Raw genomic sequence first — 15,353 nt, forward strand, 5'->3', positions numbered from 1 at the left:
CTAAATCTGACCTCTCTGCTCTTCCTGCCTTGTCCTTGTTCTTTTTTATTTGCCAGTGTCCCAGGAAGTAGTATATTTGACATATAAACAAGGGGGCTCCTCAACAAGCTTTTGCATTGTATCCCTGGGTGTGAGCCTGGGGTTGGAAAAAACAAAAATTAGCATCAAAGGCTAATCCTTGATCTAACTTGAGTCCATGTGCAAAGCTTGCTTGCTGGTTTAGAACATTAAAAAATGCAGACCAGTCACCATGCAAGTCAATGGAGCACAAGGCTTCTGCATGCAAATGAGTGCTTGATTTGCCTGGCAGGAGGCAATATTAATAGGCTGCCCTTTACTGCAGCCTGAAAGATATAGGAAACTTTTGCCTGTGAATCAGCTAGCCAGAGTTTCGCCTCTGAACTGCAATGTTAGCAATGGATTACTTGGCAAGACCTCTGTATGCTATTCTCTCTCATCACAGCTCTCCAACACTGCAACATGAGTGCAACAGTGTACTGCAGCGCTGGTGGATGCAACTCTCTCAATCTATCCTGCAACAGGGGAGTTAAAAGCAACAGATGATTCTGCAAGGTTGTTGTACCTTCTCAGCTTCAGCCCATGCTCCAGCCTACAACAGAAGCCTTAATACTTCTGGACAGTATTGTAGCCCGAACCGCAATATTCAGTGTGAACTACAGTGCATAGTTCCACGGTCAAAACAAAAAAAATTCCTTCCAGTAGCACCTTAAAGACCAACTAAGTTAGTTCTTGGTATGAGCTTTCGTGTGCATGCACACTTCTTCAGATACTTCAGGTATCTGAAGAAGTGTGCATGCACACGAAAGCTCATACCAAGAACTAACTTAGTTGGTCTTTAAGGTGCTACTGGAAGGAATTTTTTTTGTTTTGACTATGGGAGACCAACACGGCTACCTATCTGTACATAGTTCCATGGGTTTGTCTTCATGCATTCCCTCCCCCACACCCACCATCAGTTTAAAAGCAAATACTGCTTCTGACTCTACTTGTTGCATGAATCAGCTGGAAGGGTGTGTGGGATGGGGTGAAGTACAAAGCAGCACAGTCAGGTGGTTTTGAACAGAGGCATCTAAAATAACTGGATGCTCTGAAGCTTTTTCTGTATCTTCTTTCCTTCCACCCACTAAAAACAGGTGGCTGGCATCCCTTACCCTGTAAATGTCAGGACTGGTTAGATGGTTTGAAATGCTCACAGGGAAGTCAAGCAATTAATTCCCCCCCCCCCTTCACAGATTCTCAGGGGTCTGTCTTGTCAGACAATTCAGCTGTATCCTTAAAGAATTTCACTCCCCTTGCTGTATTTACCCCCAGGGAATAGCTAGTATCTCAAGCGAGATTAGGATCACTGTAGGCTTCTTCCTCTTGTATAAAGCCTAAGCAAGCAGGGCTGGGGGAAGGAATCAACCTAGAGATGTGAAGGCCCAGGAAGGGGACGGACAGATGGGGGAGGGTGTTTCCAGGCCTTCACATCTTTAAACTGAGTTTCCTGAAATTTAGAATGTCTCTGATGGAGACTGCAAGTACTTAAATGAACACTACCTGCTACATACCGGATGAGCAAGTTTCCTAACATTTCTGGTATGGCATCTGAAGGTAACTTCACACATACACATTCATCACTGACTGAAACATCATGATGACTTGCATGTGCGAAAATGCCAAATGGCACAAATAGATCTTTCATTTTACCTGTCATGACCTCAAACAGTATTTTTCAATTGAGGTACTTCACACATTCAGCTGTCAGTCTCTGAGTGATGAGATTTGCTTCAGCAAACGTTCCTATGTCAAGTGAGATAGGGTATACTTGTTTTCATACATTTGTATATCCAGGGATTTATTAAATTTTTATTTTCAGCTTTCAGTCTAGTGGAAATTAAATGCGAATGATGTAAACAGATTACAATACATGTCTTGATTTTGCTAGCAGGGAATAAATAATTGTGGAAATCTTCAAAACTTTTCATTTCCCTTACAGCAAGAAAACATATTTGTAGATTTGGTTTTTGTTTGCTGTTATTTTGTTTGCTTTTATTTTTGCCAAATATTATAAATTTTAGAATTACAAATCTTAAGGCCTAAAGCAAGAAATCCTCTGCCAGTCTGATCTATTATGACCCCCTACCTACTAAATTATGCTGCTGAAATAAAGGAAGTGGAAAGAAGGGTTCAATCAGTGGTAGTTTGGTTTTGGTACTCAAAACAAATTCCTGGGCTCAGAATTCTTTAATTCTATGTGCATACCTTTGGCACCTGATTCTCCTTGATGGATCTTGGTGTTCTTGGTTGTTGTTGTTGTTTTTAAAAAAGATCCTGCATGCCAAAAATCTGCTCACCACATAACAATGATGACTTCAAAGTTGCAGCTGGGTTAGAGTTCCTGTGGAAAGAGGTGACAGCCATTGTTCCTTCAATTACAGTTTCTTACTTGTGAGACAGTCATATAATGCTTGTTTGTGGTTATGCACTAAATATCGATTCAGTGAATCAACACAGGGCAGGAATGGTGACACACAAATACAGCCTGCAATTTCCCATATTATTTAAGTAAATGCCCCTGAAATGTTTAGTTATATTTTCTCCCTTTCACAATACTGTTTTTAAAACTAAGGAGTAGCGGAGGGGTAAGACTCCAGACAATAAAATACACTCCCTTTGTGCATTTGCACACAAAGGCAATTGCTTCAAGATGCCTTTATATATGGCCAAAACTGGCCTTTAGTTCTCAGAAGCAACAGGAAGTGAACCTCTGAACAATAGCTAATCACCGGAGGTTCCCTGCCTCCCAAACAGATGCTTATCTCCTTCTCCCAGGCTACCAACTGGGGCTTCCGGAGTCAGCAGAACTCTGAGACAGATTAGTTTCTTACACACACACACCAGCCACATCATGTGAGAAGTGTTCAACGGGTCTATCTTTAGAACTATTTTCCTCAAATATTTAAGATGATTTTAAAATGCAAACCTAGATACACATGCAAAGGAAAAAGTTTTGTTGATCTCAGGGGAACCTACTTCTGAGTAAACATGTTTAGAATTGTGTTGCATAGCCTTGAAGTCCATCTGATTAAAGGGAGCATTTAAGTTCTGGTTAAACTTAAGGTGCTTCAGATTAAGCCAATGCAGCAGCCTTCTTTCGAAACCCTTGGTAATGGGGAATATTTAGGGTTCTTCTCCCCCCCCCCCCCAGTTCAGTTTTTAACATATGAACAGGAATGTAACACTTTGCACCTTAATGGAACTGTAGCAGCTGAGGTCTTAATTTGTGAATTGTTGGGACAAGTAACCTCCTTCATTATTACCCCCATTTTGACGATGTTTCCATATCAACCTCCCTGGAGATAAGATTGTTAGCACATCTCTGATGAATGAACACAAACCATAATTCATTCAGTAGTGAGTCCTGTGCCTCCTGTAATACCTACAATTAATATTATTAATTTATTTATACAATAGCTTCCATATACACCATTTATTTGGTTTTGTTTGTTTGTTCATTTCTATACCGTAAACCTGTGTGTGTGTGTGTGTGTGTGTGTGTGTGGTGTCAAGAATATCAAATAATACCAAAATAACAAGCCACAGAGAACACAACAAATACAAGGTGCTTTACAAAGAACAAGAAGCATAGTATAAAGGTAAAGGGACCCCTGACCATTAGGTCCAGTTGTGACCGATTCTGGGGTTGCGGCGCTCATCTTGCTTTATTGGCCGAGGGAGCCGGCATACAGCTTCCGGGTCATGTGGCCAGTATGACTAAGCCGCTTCTGGCAAACCAGAGCAGCGCACGGAAACGCCGTTTACCTTCCCACTGGAGCGGTTCCTATTTATCTACTTGCACTTTGACATGCTTTCGAACTGCTAGGTTGGCAGGAGCAAGGACCGAACAACGGGAGCTCACCCCGTTGCGGGGATTCGAACTGCTGACCTTCTGATCGGCAAGTCCTAGGCTCTGTGGTTTAACCCACGGCACCACCTGCATAGTATAGAAACTGCTTAACTATCTACTGTGCTAATTGAAAAGCAGACATGGTTTCTCTGACTCCTGATAATTGGATTATCTCAGGCAAATTGAGCACAACATTCAAGTTTTCTAGCTAGTTTGGGAGCTGCTTAACTGTTTGGGGGATGTCCATGTCCTCTGCTTTGGGAACCTGTTTTCAGGGCCTTCTAGTAATCAGTTTGTCCTGAACAAGATTTCAGCTTCCTAGTGGGTGTGCAAGTACCGTAATCATTTGCGGAGCTGAGTGGTAGAGCACATGCTTTGTGTGCAGAAGGACCCAAGTTCAATCCCCAGCATCTCCAGGTAGGGCTGATGAAGATCCCAGCCTGGAGAGCGGCTGCCAGTCAGTGCAGAGGTATAGTGTGGGGTTGTCGTTGTCCTTGGAACATTTTCTGGAGGGGGGGAAACGACCAGGCACCCCCATAACAGACTCCCATCAGATCCTGGCTTTGGCAGGGAGCTGTCAAGGCAGCTTTTTCGCATCCAGCCGCAGCTCCGCTTCAGCGCCACTCTGCTTTAGCTCCGCTTCTGACCCAGGGGCAGAGTGAAGAGTTGGTGGCAGAGAGCTGCCGCCCTCTCCTTGGCTGGGCTGCACCATGCACAGCTCCACAGCAGCGGAGAGAGGCTGCCAGCCGTGGCAGCTCCATCCCTATGTCTAGCCTGACACGTGTGTGGAGTGATGCCGCAGAGTGTGATGGACCTGCTGCTTCCTCGCACCCAGCCCAGTGGCCCCAGCAGAGAGAGGAGAGTGGGTGCTGTGTTTCCTTACGGTCCACCACTGAGTCAGTGTAACCAATACTGAGATAGATACATACATATCAACAGCCTGATATATACCCATATCCCTGCCTTTGGGTATTATATATGCTGTGTTTTTATGTCTATAGCATTTGGAGTTACATTTATACCAACTTTCTGCATTCTAGGCAGCGTGGAAATACTGTACTGTAACCATTTGAGAGAGGGGGTAACCTTCTTGCTCCTTAGTTCCAGATGTCATAGCTAATAGTTATGTTTGTATATATACGTACTTAACTTTCTTATGGAGTGAATCGAAAGGAAGTGTCACGTTTGTGTGGTAAGCAAGGACTGTTGTTGCTGCCTAAGATTTTTATGGATAATGTTGCAAGGGATTTAGCTTGAATTCAGATACAGCTTCCTTTGTTCCAGCGCAAGTGGGAAGTCACCACCACCAATCCTTTCCTTCTACAACCCTTTTTCTTCCCACACTGCTGGGAGCATTTTGTGTGTTTGAAAGAACATTACTGCAAAGTTGAGCAATTCACACCTCCTTTCTCAGTTTCTTTCAGGCAGTTCTTGCTGGCTGGTCATCCCTCTCCTTCAAGTCTTGCTGTAGTCAGTTTTAGTCTTAAAACAAATCTTTAGAAAACTATATTCATTGAAATGTAAGGAGCAGTGTACCAAGCTTTTACCGACCTTCTCTGATTCATTTTTGTACAATAAGCTGCTTTTACCTAATTCACATAAGAATTACATGAGAAATATTTTGGAAAATGGTCTTTCTAATATCTTTTTCACTGTTCTTTACAATATCCATTTGAAAGCTACTAACTTTTGAAACCTTGGGAGTATAATAAGGAATGTCTCCAAAGAAATGACCCTTTCTTCATGTGGGGAAAAGATTGGGCCAAAACTATTATGCACCATCTGTCTTGCAGTATTTAGCAAAGGAACTTATAGAAAACATGTTTTCTGGCAGATAAATTCCTAACCATATGTCCATTGCATCATTTAGTGTGAAACTAAATAGACTTTTAAATATTTGGACAAAATCCTAGTCTATTTGAATTAGTATTCAACACAAAAGCATGGGAAATCAGTTAAGCCACCTGCAAGCTCTTAGCACCCTATTACCTACCAACCATTGCTTAGAATCAGATTACTTTCTTCAAAGATTTGAGCATCTCCAAGGCCAGATTAAGGTGATTGGGGGCAGGGGCCTGGTGCTGTTTCCAAAACAGGACCACTCCCCTTTCCAAAAAAGGGAACACATGAAATAAGTTACCACAATAAACGTTTTGTGGTATCTTGAAGACTAACATGTTTAAAATGACATAATCTTTCATGTACTACAGAAAAGAAATGAAAAACAAGGAGCAGATTATGAAGCAAAAGGAAAATCACTATGCTGCATCTTTTTCCTTTCTCCTCTGCTTCTTGGCAAAGCAGTGAAATCTGCCTTTCAACACAACCAACACAAAGGCAGGCAAGAACGAAAAAGATGGAAAGGAGCCTACCAAGTCACTGCTTCCCTCCCCCTTCCAAGGGGCTAGATTAGAAATTTACTTTAAAAAGAAAGCTCAGACTCTGGGCCCCCTTACAGTATAGGTCCAAGCAACTGTAGCATGAGTATTCAGCCTTGATTATCTCTTGTCCATGTTTGTACTGAAAACGGCAAAATAGATCTGGCCTACACTGGAGCGTCTAACATAAAACATACCAGATTTTTTTAATACAAAAAATTATGAGTGGTGCTGAAATTGTCTGGCAGTAGATTATGGAAAAACGGAACAAGCTGTTTTTACACAAACAAATGCACAATTAAGGATGCGATCCTGTGCCCAGGGCCGTCTTAAGCATATCCGGTGCCGAGGTGCAAAGCTCCCTCTGGCGCCCACCCCACCCCCCGTTTCCCAGAATTTTTTAGGGAGGACGGCACTGCTGGCAGGGCTGGAGGAGGCAGGCAGCAGCTGGAGGGCAGCTCCTCCAGCGGGGAAGAGACAGAGGCTGGACGCGGCACCTCCCGGCTCAGCTGGCCACTTCATGCCACAGCGGCCATGGCAGACGGGGGCTCCGGGCTCGGCGCTGCTTTGGTGCGGCATGGCGGAGGGCGGCGAGGCGCTGTGTGCAGCCTCCACCTCTTCCCTGGTGCCCTCCAGAACTTGGCATCCTTGTTCCCCACGCCACTAGCTTCTATAGGTAAGCCGCCCCTACCTATGCCTGAAGCCCCAATGAATTCAGCTTATCTTCTGAGTAAACATGTATAGGATTGTACTGTAAGTTAAGATTCGGTTACTTTGAGAAGTACATGGAGCTGAAGAACAAAGTTGGAATAGTGAAACAGTTTCCTACTTCCGTTTTCAGCTCTATGTGCTTTTCAAGACTCCACTCGGATTCCCACATCCCTAGGAAAAGTCCAGTATGTGTCCATGTGCTTGTTCTCTTTCTGTCTTTTGAGTGGAGGCAGATCTCATAGGAGGAGGATAGAAGTGACCAGAACTGGTGACATGCATGGCACTCACTCAAAACTGCAAATGTCATCCCTTTCATTATTGTTGTTATTATTATTTGTCTATCTGCTGCCTCCAGTAAAAGAGGTTGTTGAACCTTGCAAAAAGTATTTACCAGAGGCAAACAGGAATGAATATACCACCAAGAGGAGCAATCACTCCTTCACCAGCCTTCAGTTGTGGGCAATATCAGACCATAATAGTTAAGAATTGAATCCTCTGCTTCAGAGGGAATTTCTCTGTCTGCTGGAAGCAAGAGAGCTCAGGTCACCATACTGGGAACAATGGGGTCACTATACAAATACCCAATTACTTTAATGCCATTGATTTCAACGGATGCTAATTACAAAAGGAAGAGCCATGTTGTGTATTGAAGTTTCTGCAATACGCAACTGCCCACTGCATGGTTGTATATTTTAATATTGCTACTGGGGGTGAGTTTGCCCCCCCAATTAGGGGTAGAATAAGCATGTGAGAAGGAAGCATGCTGTGTCTACATCCTGGATGTGACTATAGGGGTAGAGTCTTTACCTTTACACAGCAGCCCTATGCCATCTCCCCCACTTTCAGGTAATCACCCATCCTTTGGTTGATAGTGGGGGCTATGGTTGATTGCTTTTCGTGGGGGCTGCATATAGAAATTCTCTTGGTGGGACCTTAATTGGCCATTGGGCAATATTATTTTTTGCCTACTTCGTATGCCTTTCGGGTGATGCTGTTTTGGCTCATACCTCCAACCCCCTCCCCCCCCCCCGTCATGTTAGGGCATTCAGTGGAGGCACCTGTTGGATGAGTGGTGAACACACTGAGGCCCCTGGAGGGTTAAACAAAACCAAGGCATCCCACCTCTTAGTGCCTGCTGGCTGAAACAGAAATCGTAAGGCTAGGGTGGCTTTGGCAAGGGTGGCTTTCTTCTTCTTGAGTGGAAGAAACTTTCACTATAGCACGTTAAGCAGATGTCTACTAAAGAAATAACACTTATTACTTTGTTGTTGTTGTTTAGTCGTTTAGTCGTGTCCGACTCTTCGTGACCCCATGGACCAGAGCACGCCAGGCACTCCTGTCTTCCACTGCCTCCTGCAGTTTGGTCAGACTCATGTTTATAGCTTCGAAAACACTGTCCAACCATCTCGTCCTCTGTTGTCCCCTTTTCCTTCTGCCCTCCATCTTTCCCAGCATCAGGGTCTTTTCCAGGGAGTCTTCTCTTCTCATGAGGTGGCCAAAGTATTGGAGCCTCAGCTTCACGATCTGTCCTTCCAGTGAGCACTCAGGGCTGATTTCCTTAAGAATGGATACGTTTGATCTTCTTGCAATCCATGGGACTCTCAAGAGTCTCCTCCAGCACCATAATTGAAAAGCATCAATTCTTCGGCGATCAGCCTTCTTTATGGTCCAGCTCTCATTTACTTATTACTTATTAATAAGTAAATTAAAGTTATCGAGAAGGTTACATTTGAATTACAGTATCTGCACTCACACTAGTGAAGAATAAACTTTCAAGTTTCTGTATCCTAAAGGCCTATAGGTTGCTTTCTTACCCTATTTTTGGTAGAATGAACTATTTTTAATACCTTTTTTAAAAAAGGAAAGGCGAGTCAAGGTCAGTAGCTATAGTCCGGATGGGCCTGCTATTTTATTCCATTCAAGCCCACACTTCAATGAAATGAGAGAGAATGCCAGGAAACTGGGCAGCATGAACAGGAGTGACTGAGAGGGGCAGCCAGGAAGAGAAAAGATGTGGGTGACGTGGTCATTATTCTCGGTGCTCCAGGCAGGAACTGACATCTGGTTTGTGGAATTCACCTTTGCATTTAAATGGCTTTTGCCTTAGCTTTGATTGACGCTTCTGTTACAACTGTGCCTCACTTTCCAGGGAGCAGATGTTGCTTTAGCTGTTCGTTGCAGCACAGCGACAAAGATGACAGCAAATTAGGCTGCTTGTTGTAAATGAAACCAGTGAGCGTTGGGTGTTTCCTGGAAAAGAATGCTAGTTATATAAAAACAGGGGTGGCCAGTTTCTGAATACTCCAGAACAAGATGGTTAGAGTGTGCTGCTGCTAATGCCAGCGTTGCAGGTTTGATCCCTGTATGGGACAGCTTTGCAGGGGGCCGGACTAGATGATCCCCGGGGTCCCTTCCAACACTACAATTCTATGATTCTATGAACTCTTATTTGGCAATTATCCAGAGTCCAGATTACACCAATTCTTAAAGAATTACACTAGGTGGTGATTTGCTTCTGGGCCCAATTCAAGGTGCTGATGCTTAACTTTCAAGTTTGTAAGCAAATTACCTAAAGAATGTGATCCTTGTACAATACAGTCTTCAAATGAGGCAAGTGCTACCATTGGTAAAGTGTCTTAAACAAGCACAAAGGAGCCTTTTCTGTGGTGGTACTGTGACTTTGGCTCAACAGGCAGTGGCATGAGAAGTTGACTCTCCCCACATCCCACCCAGACACTTAGATCTGTGAATTAAAGGTTTGTTGATGGCACCACATAATCCCACAGTAAAGCTTGTTGTGATTCAAGCACATGCTTTTAGCATGCATTATGAAGATCTTTATTGTGTTTTTATATTCATTTTCTGTACACCACTTGGCTATTCTTGATATTCTCTGTAGAGCAGTTCATAAATTCTGAAACAGAATAAATAAGAATATATTTTTGGCAGCAGGTTAAGAGTTTCTTGTTTACCCACACATTTTAGAGTGATTACTTTTGTCTTCAGTTTGCTTTTTTGGCTTACAGCTGCTGTCTGTGAATTTTTATTGTTTTGCAGGGGTTATGTTTTCTATTTATTGTTGTTGTTTTTTATTGCATACCACCCTGGAATCCATTTGGGTGAAAAGTGGTTTAGCATGGTTTGAAAATAAATAAATAAAAAGAATGAAAGAAAAAAGAAAGAAAGAAAGAAAGAAAGAAAGAAAGAAAGAAAGAAAGATTACTGTACAAACTGGCAACCCCCTGATTGGTCTATAATAAAGTTGCCGCCATCTGGAAAGATTTCACTGCTATGGAACACATGTGCTCAGGAAACCAATACGCTCAGATATCTGGATGTAGATATATTACATAGTTGTTAGATAGAGAATCCAGAAAAGAGACGTAACATTAAAGTTGTGTGGAATAGCTCCAGTCCTTACAATGTGAAAACATTTCCCTTTAACTCTGAGTGAATCAGTGGACAAACATTTGAGAAAGACCACAAAAAAACAAAAGGCCCAGACAAAATATCTGATGATCCTACAGCAATCTCTCAAACAGGCAGTTAAGGAAAGGAAAGAGAAAGTGTGTGACATGATTTGATAAGGGTTGGTTTCAAACAGGCTCAAACAACATACATCCGGTGGGCAGATTGTGGTCCTTGGGGGAATTTCAACTTTGGTCTACCATCTCTTTAAAACTGGAAGCTGCTGAGAGCACAGATGCAAATTGCATCTCTCTCTGCATTTCTCTCAGCGTTTCAGATACATATGGAAACAGGTGCAGCAGCAGAGCAAACTTTTACCCTGACTGCAGCTGTGCAAAACAAACACAACTTGGTTATAGAGGGCCAATTGGTTTACTCCTGTTTGCTCTCCTTTGTGGAAGAGAGTTCCTTCTTGCTGCGGCCTTGGGGAGTAAAGAAGGCAATAAGACTTTGAGCTGAGACAGGCTTGACATTTCTTTTCTCTTTTCTTTTTCTTCTTTTAAAGGAAGATCAGTATTACTTTGATCACTGGAATGGGATGCAGGGCAAATGTTCTGGTTTTCTTTCTTTTTTCTTTTTCTGCCTCTAGGGTAAAGAAGCTAAGTGAAAGTAAAATAAGGTTCTAATGCTGTTTATTTAACAAGACTGATCAAGCAGTTACCCTTTGGCTGAGATTGCTTCCACACAACTCGTTTTCTCTAGAACTGACATAATTTGGTCACTGCCAGTGCTTCCAGACAGCAATTTATTGTGGAATCAGCACGTGTAAGTTTTGTTGTTGTTGTTGTTTGCAATGGCCACACATCATTGTCTTCAAAATACCAGCCTCTATTCTATCCCCACCAGAAATCCATATTTACACAGGTGGCTACGAGCCACCTCTATAGAAGCAATATCCTCTAGGAGCTGGTAGGAAAGTTGCTAGAAAATTAGAAAGTGCACAGAGAGCTCATTGACTGCATGTAAGTGTGATTTCTATCACCTTCATCTTTCTCTGCTTATTGATGATGAATCCTTCCATATTCTCAACAAGCAGAGGTCTCATGTGGTGAGTGTAACATGTAGCCAGGCTCTCTAAGGCGTTAACTTCTGGCTGTTCATAAGATGGTTTCATTTCTGGGTGATCCATGTTTGTTACATGTGTACAAACTTAAACACATGGAACATGAATACTGTACTAGCTGCTGATATTCTAAGTGAATATTCAGTGCATTTAAACTAAAACACTCAGAAGAGACATTCAGACATTATTCCCCATTGCATGGATTGCCCCAAAGATGAAGAGCTTTCTGACAGCAACTGCAGTAAGTGAATAATGTATAACAGATGTATGTGTGGTGTGAATCCCGACTGTACAATAAGAAAATTTTCCCCAAATGTTCCTTCATAGCCTCAGAAAGGAGTGACTGAGCAACTACAAGTTTTCTAACCTTGTGAAACATGGGAAGCTGCCTTATACTGAGTTGAGACAATTGGTCCACCTTTCTCAGTGCTGTCAACATCAGGTGGGGGGAGCCAGTGGACTTTCAGGTGTTGCTGAACTACAGCTCCCACCAGCATGGGAGCATGGACCATGGGAGTTATAATTCAGGCACATCCAGAGTTCCAAAGGTTCCCCACACCTGGTCTTCTCTGGTGAGCCCTGGCTATGCAATGTTTCAGACTGGAGTCTTTCCCAGTCCTACCTGGAGATGCCAGGATTAGACCTGGGGCCTTCTGCATGCAGAGCAGATGCTCTACCACTGAATGCAGCAGGGAAGGGCCCAGCCATAAATAAAGTTATCAAGAACTCTTTGCGGGGAAGATATGTGGGAACCTGAGAGGCCATCATGAGAAGCTGAGAGCTGGAAGAAATTGTGTATGAGTGTTGTGAGTGCAGGGAGCTGGCAAGTGATTTGTGGTTGATGAGGGAAAATGTCAGAATTTGGATCCTTTCAGTTATAAAAATCTTCTGTTCCCATACAGTTTCTTTCCTCCACCCACCCCACCATACAAAGAATCTAAAGCCGATTCCAACATAATATTTTGTTCTCACATATTTTGTTTTGAAGTGATCCCCATGGAGAGTATTGCCTGGGAATTATAGCTTTCGCTTGATGTACTGTGAAAGGTTTCTTAGGCTCCTGCCCAGTGCTGTAAAAAAAAAAAAAAAAAAAAAAAAACAACCGAGAATATAAAACAGTATGTGGGAAAAGACCTCTAGCATATTTGGATGAAAATGAAAACTTATAAAACTGTGTTTCAAAAACTTAAATTTAAAGCGTAGGTCTATAGGAATGAAAACAATAATCACCTGACAAACAATTTCCACTTAAAAGTAAGTAACTCATCCAATGAATTATTCTATTTGACAAAGAGAGATAATCAAATCCATACCAAAGTGACATATGGATCTTTTTATCCTTTCAAGCAGAGGTAGCCAATGTGGTGCTGAATTCCAGCACCAGATATTGTTGAACTTCAACTCCCATCAGCCCTAGCCATAGTAGCTGATGAGCATGAATGATGGGAATTGTAGTCCAACAAAAATCTAGAGGGCATCTTGTTGCCTATCTAATGCAATTTTAAAGAAAACCAAACTTTAACCTTCAGGTAGGTAGCCGCGTTGGTCTGACACAGTCAAAATAAATTTAAAAATTTAAAAATTGTCCAGAAGCACCTTAGAGACCAACTAAGTTTGTTATGGATATAAGCTTTCTTGTGCATCCACATTTCTTCAAATACCTTCTTCAGATACTTTAACCTTGTTCTCATACAATCTTCTCTTTAATAATTGGTCCATCAAAAATGGGCAAAAACTAAAAATTTTTAAAAATATTGATCATTTATAGGGTAAAATTAAAACAAAATGAATGTTTTCAGATCCAGAGTTCCTAACATTTAGTGGTGCCTTTATTTAGCTGCTTTGTAGCATTACAGGAAAGAAATGCTTTTGAAATGGGGTGGAGCAAATTTGGACAGGAAGCTAGTGGGCTCCTGGTCTAGCTTTCTATCTTTCCTGCTGTCATACCCATGAGGATAAGATGCTGGTGCCACTTTTCTCTGTGTGCTGTGCATATGCATAAGCAACCAACATGGACTCACCTCAGGGCATGTGTTGCTTAGCATTATTTACTCCTGTGATGCATTGATACCATGAGAAAAATCTTCTAAACCTAAGCTGGGGACTTGTTTTTGCTGTATTACTGCAATGCTTCATTTTAATTTGAACTGCTTTTAAAGCCCAAGCTGAAAGGTGCTTAAATACAACAACTCCTAAATAAAACCTACAGAAATGCTACTGTTTTTGGTTCTACACAAAAATCCCAGTTTCCTTACTGTGAAGCACATGAATAGCTTTGAAGTTTTAGTGAATAACTGGAAAGGTTCTACTTATTTGAAATGTTTTCCTTCAGTAAAAGAATAATTTACAACCAAACTATGAAAGACAAAAAATTATCAGTTGCATGTTTGGCAACTGATAAAAGCATCACGTGCCACATTGCTCTTGTTTAATGGCTTGTACTCTGTCCTTTTGCATATACACTTTCTGTGGCCTCTTCACCTGTGTCTGGTTTGGGAAGATGCAGATACACAGCAAAAAATGCTAAAGACTTCAGCCCATATTATTATTGGCTATACACTAAAGACGTTATTTAATTCTTGAATTTGTAATGCTTATTTACACATTTATGTTTGAGAAATTATTAGCCTTCAGGGTGGTTCCCAGTGGATTTTCTGCTCACCTCATTGACCAAGTATATGTTATATCTTTTCACAATATCAGGAGAGATGTGATTCCTGAGGTTTATGTCCTTCATCCTTCCCAGTGTAAAGAACAAGGTAGGAAATGGACTGCTTTTAATGAAAGGGCTGGTGCAATGATGTTTTTATCGTAAAGCTATTTGTATGTTTTAAACATATTTTATATACATATAATTTCAATTCTATTAATTTTTAATTGGTTTTTAATTATAGTTTTTTCTATGTTTTAGTGATTCTTGTTTTTATCTGTAAACCACCTTGAGTCCCATCAGGAGAAAAGGCAGAGAATGAATGAATGAATGAATGAATGAATGAATGAATGAATGAATGCCACTAGTCAGAGCTACACCATGAGAAACAAACCAAATGATTCCTTCGGAAAGACAACAGGAGTCCTTTTCAAACAACTGTTAATGATAGTCTTTGTACAGTTCTGATAACATTTATTTTATGCTGTCTCCTGTTGGTTTTATCTGTTCTATTACTACCGCATTGTGGGTGATATAATTTTGTTGATATAATTGTTTTAACTTTCATTAAACACTGCTCTGGAAACTGTCGGGTTTAAAAAGCTGCCTATAAATTGAAATAAACAAAGACAATGGATTTGGGTGGGAGGCAGAGTTGTGAACAAAGTAGGCAATTTTATTTATTTAATTTTTCACCCCATCCTTTCTACAAAGAGCTCATAAGGCATATATATATATATTCCTCCATTTTGTTTTCACAACTGTGGTGAGGTGGATTAGGCTGAGAGAGTGGTTTGGTCAACATCATTCAGTAAACTTCATGGCTGAGTAAGGATATGAACTCTGCCCGAAGTCCTAACCTCTGCTCATTGCATCATACTAGCTCATACTAGCATCATACTAATGAGAGCCAGTGTGGTGTGGTGGTTAAGAGCGGTAGTCTCGTAATCTGGGGAACCGGGCTCGCGTCTGCACTCCTCCACATGCAGCTGCTGGGTGACCTTGGGCCAGTCACACTTCTCTGACGTCTCTCAGCCCCACTCACCTCACAGAGTGTTTGTTGTGGGAGAGGAAGGGAAAGGAGAATGTTAGCTGCTTTGAGACTCCTTAAAGGGAGTGAAAGGCGGGATATCAAATCCAAACTCTTCTTCTTCTTCTCTAAATGATACCTTA

At 41.8% G+C, this 15,353-nt stretch overlaps 1 protein-coding gene and 1 long non-coding RNA gene across 2 annotated transcripts in view; one reads left to right on the plus strand and one right to left on the minus strand.

Moving 5' to 3' along the window:
- The window catches only part of CD34 (CD34 molecule), a 134,921-nt gene that overhangs the window by 72,099 nt on the left and 47,469 nt on the right, over positions 1–15,353 (plus strand). The window lies entirely within an intron of this gene.
- The window catches only part of LOC310847659, a 39,710-nt gene that overhangs the window by 6,334 nt on the left and 18,023 nt on the right, over positions 1–15,353 (minus strand). Inside the window, exon 3 of the long non-coding RNA XR_014565948.1 lies at positions 2,266–2,401. This is a non-coding gene — a long non-coding RNA (uncharacterized lncRNA). The remainder of the gene's footprint in view (positions 1–2,265; positions 2,402–15,353) is intronic.

Source organism: Podarcis gaigeae (assembly GCF_964106915.1).
Source record: "Podarcis gaigeae genome assembly, chromosome: 6".
Taxonomy (NCBI): domain Eukaryota; kingdom Metazoa; phylum Chordata; class Lepidosauria; order Squamata; family Lacertidae; genus Podarcis; species Podarcis gaigeae.